Source organism: Athene cunicularia (genome assembly GCF_003259725.1).
Source record: "Athene cunicularia isolate RWA chromosome 4 unlocalized genomic scaffold, athCun1 chr4_part3, whole genome shotgun sequence".
Classification (NCBI taxonomy): Eukaryota; Metazoa; Chordata; class Aves; order Strigiformes; family Strigidae; genus Athene; species Athene cunicularia.
The window spans coordinates 23,353,673-23,362,122 of NW_020799100.1; positions in this window are offsets into that span (position 1 = coordinate 23,353,673).

The window sequence follows — 8,450 nt, forward strand, 5'->3', positions numbered from 1 at the left end:
GTCATCTCCCTAAAACGAGCACCTGGGACTCTCCTCAATGTCTTAGGCCAAGAACAGCTGTGACCACGTTAACGATAGCAGCAGTGGCAGTCCTAGCAACAAAAGGTGGGGTTTCAGAAGCTCTGCCCCCAGCCTTGGAGCCGCTCATCCCAGCAGCCCGGGTCTGCCTTGGTGGGTGCTGTCAGGTGTTGCCAGGGCTTGGGGTCTGCGGCCACCGGCACAAGGGGACAGTGACTGGGAGGAGGAGGATCACCTGGAGGAAGGTGACTTACCTACTTGCTGTTCTGTATTGCTTCCTCTAGCTCAGCTGAGTCGAAGACTGTTTGGAAGCACAAGCCTAGTTTAAATGATGTCCAAGCAGCTCAAGAGATCCTGACCAAAGACCAATCCAAAATACAGGGAGATGCACCCAATTTCACTGAAGTGGCCTACAGGTGGAAGCTGTTATCCCTGTCTTTAGCTCTAATCCTCATCCCTTTGAAGTGAATGGTATTCTTATTGTCTGCGTTTTCCTAAAATTTCCCAGAAGTTAGCCCCATGAAAGATTACAAATAATAATCCGTTTGGGAACAGGATATCTCGTACACTCGAAACCACAACATCTCTGATGCTGGACAAAAAAGGTTTTATGAGGCTGGCCACCAGGGCGTACCTGATTTGCACATAAATCTCCCTTCCAGAGGTATTATGAATTTTGAAGTATAGGCAATCTGAGGCAAAGTAGCCCTGGGTTACATCCAAACTTCTCCCAAGCTGGGCAGAGGGCTCTGTGCCTGGCAGGTTTTTAAACCCCTTCAGCCAACTTAACAGGATAAGGCTCAAACAGCCTTGAGAGTTTTCAATGGAAGTGGCTGTTAGTGCAAAGTTATTATTACCAACAACAGCACCTGAAGTTGCTGAACCTCATATGCTGGTACAGAATGTCTCCATAACTAAATATCGGCTCTTTCTGAGTCATATTGGAACATATGCTGTGAGTCAACGCGAAGCAAAACAACAAGCCCTGCAAACAAAGGATGCCTTTTTATCCCGGAGCCATGGTTGTGCCTTGACATGTGCTGGGCAGCGTGCTCCTGGAGCAAAGGCTGAGCAGCCTGAGTTGCTGGAAGGTAGAGCTGTAATCATCATAAGCAGCTGGCCAAATTCTCAAGAACACTGAAAAGATCCCTCTGCATGTGAAACAAAAATCAAAGAAAGTACTTCTGCATAAACATTTGCATTGGGATTTTTATTTGTTTTAGTGCCTTTTTGCTATAGTGAAGGCAGGCCAAGTGAAGGCAAAACCAGCCCTGAATTTCTAGTCCCCACCTTGGTCAGTCTGTTACTAATTAGCATCTCAGACAACAATAATTTTTTTCTGTTTTCTGTGCAGCCAGCTTCTCAGCACTGAAGCACAGGGCTCAGGAGGTGTGCTGACATCTGTGCTGAGTGCTCTGACAGCGATGAAAAACATGTCTCGGAGCGTTAGTGAGGAATATCAGTGCAGACCGAGATGTTTTGATAGTGGATTGGCAAGGTGTGGAGAAGGGTTACCCAGGACTGGAACCCGTAGCACCAGGCTGAGCTGATCTGTACAGATTTCAGACAATCCAGGAGGGAGTTGATGCTTCCAGGCTGGCAGATGTTGGCTCTGGGTGCAGAAAGTCCAGAGTGAGGAGCCTTGGGGTCACTGGGGAGCCACGTCCGTGCTGAGAACACGAGCGGAGGGAATGCTGCAGATCCAAGAGCTGACCTGGACCAAGCACACTAGAAATGAGAAAAGCTTAATTGTAAACAACAAATTAATACTACCCAGGTTCATCTGGGATGGGGATCCTTCCCTTTCAAGCCTCCCTTCCAGCAGCTGGGCTCCCTCCTCACCGAGATATGATGGTGCCTATAACACACGCCTGCCAGCGAGTATCTTGCACTTGCTCGTGTGAAACATCTTATCTCTGCCTGCCTTGATTTTGACTTAAATGTTAGAGAAGCACCTGTAGGAAGAAGATAAAACAGCAGCCTGTAAGGCTGTGGATATGTCAGAAGGTTTATACCGTATCTAAGCTGCGCTTTTGCTTCTTGGCTCATCTTTGTTGAGACACTGGCACCCGTCAGGACATGGGGAGTCAGTGCCTGCATTTCACTCAGTGCCACAAGAGACACAAGTCTGGGAGTTCATCCATCATCTCCCTTATCTCTGCTCTGACACAGCTGCCTGGAGCCCAGAAAAGGGATAAAAGAGTTTTTCTAGAGCACATTCCTCATTATTTTAGTTAATATGATGCTAAATTTGATTCTGTTCCTTGACAACTAGAAATAAAACCTCTATTTGTAAACTGATGGCATGTTTTGGCTCCCTGCAAAACTCTGGCTTTCTCTCTTAAAACATGATCTTCCTTAAGTAGCAGCAGTCTACTCTTCACTGTAATTCAATGTAAGGAATCGGTTGTTTCCCCCCTGCCAGACTTAGAAGGCTCATCAGGGGTGGGTCAAACACTGAGCTGCAACGGCAAGTGAGGAATCCAGCTTTCCCGAGCCACTCACCGATGTCCGATCACTTTCCTTGAGTCTTGGAGGGGAATCCTTGGCTCTCTCCACACGTGGCTTGTTAGGAGTTTTGGGTACTTGCATCCAGTAGCTCAGGACATCTTGCCAGCAGACAATGGAGCAGGTCATCACGCAGGTCTCTCACGAAGGCACGAGATAAATTAAAATCACTCCTTAAGAGAAGTCTACTTGGAAGCCACGTGGACAAACTGCAATTCATATTTCTAAGGTTCCTCCAGGAGCCTCCTTCCCTTCCAAAGCCCCTGCAGACTTTCCCTCAGTTAACTCTCCACATTCTGCCCCTCTGACTGGTGCTCTGCACACTTACCCAATCAGATTTTGCCACAGCCAACTGACTACTGCTGCAACACATACCTAGGGAGCGCCAGGGAGGAGCTTACTCAGCAGTAATGAAACAAATTATTTCTTTGTCTTCATAGTGTTTTAGCATCAAAATGCCACATGCAACAGGTAGATGACCTACTGAAAAGATTCTTTGTTATCACATAAAGCAAACAAGAATCTCCCAGGAGCCCAGCTGAGCTCTGGCACTCGTGGGACTGAGCCCCGTGGGAGGGGGTTTGTTGTGCTGGGAGCCCCAGTGCAATGAGCCTGGTTAACGTTTGCTGCCTTCTCATTCCACGGGGTGAAATTTATTTTCCATTACCTTAAGACAAAGCATACAGGAATCTGCTGACTCTCCTCCGTTCAATTTAGTAATTTATGTATCTTTAGCCTACAGAAAGCTGGGCAATCACCTTCATCTGGCAGTCTCAGGCTAGACCGCAGAAAGGTGCATGTATGTAAACCCTCAGGGGGGTTCATCAGACTTTAAATTGCCTTTTTTCCATCTCCCCTGAGCTGCTCACCCAGCCGTGGCTCAAGGCATGACCTCCTGAGTGAGCCTCCAGCCATTGTTCAGGTCCGTAGCTGGTTTCCTGGGAGGTGCGGACAGGCTGCTCCATGCGAGTAAGATGTATCAGGGTAGGATTGCTTTTCATGTAATGGAACAGAAAATTCCAACTCCATGGTTACCTTTTTAGTCACAAGTATTTTGTACACTTACAGTCTTACTGTCGAGCAGCACGAAATCCGAGGCGCTGCCAGAGCCTGGGGGGGCGCGTGGTGCCCGTCAGAACGCGGGCGCTGAGTGGCGGCCCCGTCACACAGCAGCACCCCGGCAGCGCCCGGAGATGCCACGGGCTGGGCGGGCAGGAGAGACCCGCAGCAGCTGTGGCTTGTGGAACTTTTAAAAGACTTCTTACCAGCAAAGGAAGTTCATAGCTTGTTGCATAGCTCTTAGCAAAAACAATTATTTTTTATGTGCTCATTTGCAGTCACTCATGGGGTGAAACAGCTGAGAACAAATTGCAGGTTCCCAGGCTCCTCTGAACGTTTATAAATTACAGTGGTTTCTGCATGAAGTGAAAGTAATCTAAAAGCAAGTGCCAGAATAAATAAGTATGGCTTCCAGGTGAGCCAGCAAACTCTCAGTGTGTTTGCAAAGCAGTGAGGAACATGTGAGAAAAATGCCTGATTGCCCACACCGTACTGTGGGATAGAGATAAAAAACGGGCGAGTGAACGAACCTGCGGCTTCATCAGCCCAATCTCGATTTAGAACTTTCAATTTAAGTGACAGCTAGATAAGGTCTGAGAGCTTCCCCATTGAGGCAACAAATTGTTTCCTTTTCAGACATGGGAGAGAACCCATATCAGCAGTCGTTTCAGAGCTGTTAAAGGAGTTAGTCTGTAGACAGAAAGTGGTTCTTTTTGACAGCATTTACTGGATTCCTCAAGAGCTGGGCAATGTTCACGGCATAAATCCCCAACGCTGGTTCCTCTGCACTTGTGCTTTAGTAACTTACTGGACACCACGAGCGCACACGTGCACGTTCCACCAAAATCCTCCTCCCCTCTCCCGAGCCCAGACTCTCCCAGTAAGAGGGAGGCGCCCAGTTACAAACAGGCACCTCACTGAGGTCAGTCTCCTCTTCCCCTGATCAACAATAGACACTTCTGAAATATTGACAAGATCCAGATGTGACATTGCCATGGCAACACACTTTTAAAACAAACATGCTATTTTTCTCAGATTCACAATTTGGAGAGAGGAGGCGGTAAAGCCTGACATTAGAAATGACCCAAAGCACCAGTTCGACGGCAGCGCCGAGAGCCCCTGGGCGAGGGGTCGGTGCGGCAGAGCCTGGGGGACACAGGGACGGAACCTGCGAAGCAGCGCTGAGGCAGGGAGGGCACAGAGATGGTTAAATAAAGCAGGAGAAGAGGATTAACAGGAAAGTCACCATGGACCGTGCCTGCATAACTGAAGAGCTGACAGGGGTCACAGACCATCCGCAGTGGCTCAGGACACAGGTATTTGATGATCCCTGAATTACTGTTTGCAAGACTGACTGAATACAGGCAAAATCTGAGGAGGTTTGGTTTAGCCAGGTTTTATTTGGGCAAAATGTAATGAGAAGAATTTTAAATCTTGATTCCATTTCACTCGACTATGCAAAACCCACTGTTATGGGATGGTTTTTGTATCAGCAGTACTGGTGTTCCCCTGGGTAAGAATGAAATTGCTGCCTGTAACACAGCACGAAATCCCAGCACCACCTATTTCTGTTTAAATTCTTAGAAAATAAAGAAGCTGGCAGCAACTTATTCCTGAAGCCTTGTGCAAGCTTTGAAGATGCCAGCTGCTTCCTCGCAGTCCCTTCGGTTATAGCATGCAGGCATTAACCATTAGTTTAGCTAAACTGGTGTCCCTGGGCATTCCCACCCGCTGCACCACCGCGGCTGAGCTGAATCATTCGGCTCCTTTCCCCTCGACCCTCCACCTCTGCTGTGAGACTCATCACCCGTCTGCAGGCTTTTAACGTGACCGAACACAATGCCTTACCGTGACAGTGATTTATCTGAGTTTCTCAAAGAGGTAAAAGACGTGGACTTGTCTGACATCCCGAATCGCTGCTGACAGTGACTGGATGCTGTGATGGATGATCGGCCTTTTGGGGGTGTGCTGGCTAATGAAACACTGCAATCAGTTTTATCGAACCTTTGTACAGCTTCACCCAAGGGAAATCACGTAACTCAGCCGTGACACCAGCAGCAGATTTCCCAGAAGGTTCCTTATAAAGCAACAGTAAAACCTGGTATTTACTACATCTACAATTGGCAATTTTGCAGCGAACCCCCCGGCCTGCGGGTCCCGTTTGCTCCAGGAAGGGAACGGCAGCCACGAGGAGGCATTTCTGAGTGGTGCATCTGCAACACTAACAACGGCCCGAGAGTCACGACTACAACCACACGCTGGGCTTCTCCAGCTGGTCACTAGCAACACCGAGGGGTCCTGGCTGGTTCCTCCAGCCTCACTCATGAAACACCTCCAAGCTGAGGATCTCTAAAGGCTGCAGAGGGAAACCAAGAGCCACGAGCTATTCTGACAGGAGACTGGCAGCCAAATCTCTAGCCAGAGCGTGGACGGTGGCGGGAGGAGCGTGGGCTCACGGGGAGGGGGCAGCCGCTGTGCTCAGCCGGCAGCTTCGCTGCGAGATGTTCCCTGGCACTCCCCAGGGGGCTGCCTCGGTGTGCCAACGGCTGCAGAAAGGGCCAGACTCAAAATCAAGTCACTGTAGGCTCTAGCTGCAGCCTAACCAGTTTACCACCCCTTTGACCTTGAGCAAGTCACGTATTTGTTCATTAAGTAATTTTCATGTATGAAAACAGAAAACTCGGTGGCTCCCACCTGAAGGTTTATCTAGATGGGTAGCGCGTTTAATAATGGATATGCTTACTCCCCAGGTTCCAAACGACACGGGGGATTGGCAAATCTCCTGAAATGCAAAAAGGTAAGAGATGGTGGGAGGAACTTGTGTCAAGACTTATTCATATCTATTTTTTTAATAACCTGTCATATATTGTAAAAATTAAATGAAACATTCCAGTAGCATCAAAACACCTTTGTAAACCGAAGGACTAATTTCCATTTTCCATTATGAACACCTTTTGAAAGAGAGTTCATAGTCTTGACATAAATCTCCCTCAGGATTTTAGAAACCAGAGCTGGAATGCCTGTTTCAGTTCTATTGAAGCAAAACCTTTCAGTCAGGAAATGTATGTTGGATTTTTTTGTGAAACAAAAAGAAATTACAACTTCAAAGCACAATGTGCCTTGAGAAACAGAGAACAGTCCCACCTGCTCAGCTTGACACGGAGCTGCACGTGTAAGGGCACGGCCCGACCTTCGCACAGGGCAGGAGACTCCCACCAGCCACAGGGCCAGCAGAGGACGATGAGGACCCTCGTGGGGGGCTACAAAACCATTTTAATAAGAAGCTGTGTCTTGGGCCAGTACAAAAATGTGCGTGTGCCCATAAGCATCTGTACCCAGGTTTAGGGACGTGACGTTGGACACGTCTGTGTGCACACAGCACACGTGGCTGGATGCAGATAGCTCCGGACTTACTCCTACAATTCGCTGTGCCGACAAAATTACAGCCCCTGACAGCAGCCCAGGTGGCAGCTACACACTGCAAAGGGAGCTGCGTGTCCAGCCTCACATTTAACTCAGCACAAAAAGGCTGCATTACACCCGAAAGACATTCAAATTCTGTCACTGACAATTACCAGTGTTAGCCTTTTTTTATGGTGTGCCCCAGGTTAATTAACTTCTGTGCTTCGAGAAAAAAAAAAAATAAATCAAGCATTTTATACTTCCATGTGCCCATGCAAAAGGCACCCTGCTTTTGACTCGCAGACCTCTCCCACCCATGGTGTGCGTGGGAGCACAAGGGAGTGTCAGCAGAGCGCTGGCCTGGCACTGACCCGGCCTGGGGACACGAGAGCCGCCCGCGGAGGCAGCGCCCTGACGGGGCTGGGACAGAGCCAGACGGCACCGCTGGTCAAGGGGTTCTCAGCTCAGCCCTGCTGCAAACACCCACCTGCTGCCAAGTAAATAACTCGGCTCCGCAGTCACCTAAGACAGCCTGGAAGAGTGTGAGTAACTAACTAGGTAAGCAATCACCCAGGTAAACTTCCAGAAAGTTTTATCACATCTGATGGGGACCTAGGAAGGATAAAACAGGACTGCAGACAAACAGCACTGCCTAACATCAGTACAACAGGGAATATTAGCTGCTGCTCATGTGTACCCCATACAGAACCCAAGAGACCCTCCATGGAGATAAATTCTAGACTCATCCTGGCAGTGTGTATTCAAGTGGGGTGGGGTTTTTTTGGAGGATTTTTAGGTTTCCTATAGCCAACTATCTGAAAGCACGTACACACGTGTTTCATCCCTCTGTGCCCATGAGCTGAGCCCTGCTCAGGGACTGCCTGAGCGCTTCTAATCCTTTTCAGTGCATTATTATCGTGAACTGTTTATCCTGAACCACCCCAGAAGAGTCCTACCTCAGCTAGTTTACTTTGCACTCGCGTGACCCACAGCCTCAGCTGCGCGTGGGAGCTGCTGCCGTCCCCGCCAGGACCTGGATCCTGCCCACCCTGCGGGCCCCAGGGAGAAGCACAAACAGGACGCTGTGGGATGCTCAGACAGGAGCCTTGCTGCCAAAGCAAACACACAGCTGTTGGCAGGCTCAGCTCAGAGTCACCAGAACTGTGAAACATCTCTCCTCCTCCTCCTCGTACGCCCACCAGCTGCGAGAGCCAGGTTCTGATTAGAGGCACTTGTGAAGCTGCCGATAAACTGTTCTTCGTCACAGTTTGTTGCAACAGAAAGTTTTAGCAAAATTATCTGTTTTGTCCAAAGCTTTCCCTTGAGTTTTCTCAGTCAGGGTGGAATCGCTTATCAGAAGACACAGGCCTCTCCAAAACAGCCACTCAGCTGCAGGCTCAAGTGTCTCAGCTACCAAGGCTGGAGGAGACCTCTGCCACTGATGCTCCACTTGGCCCAATAAA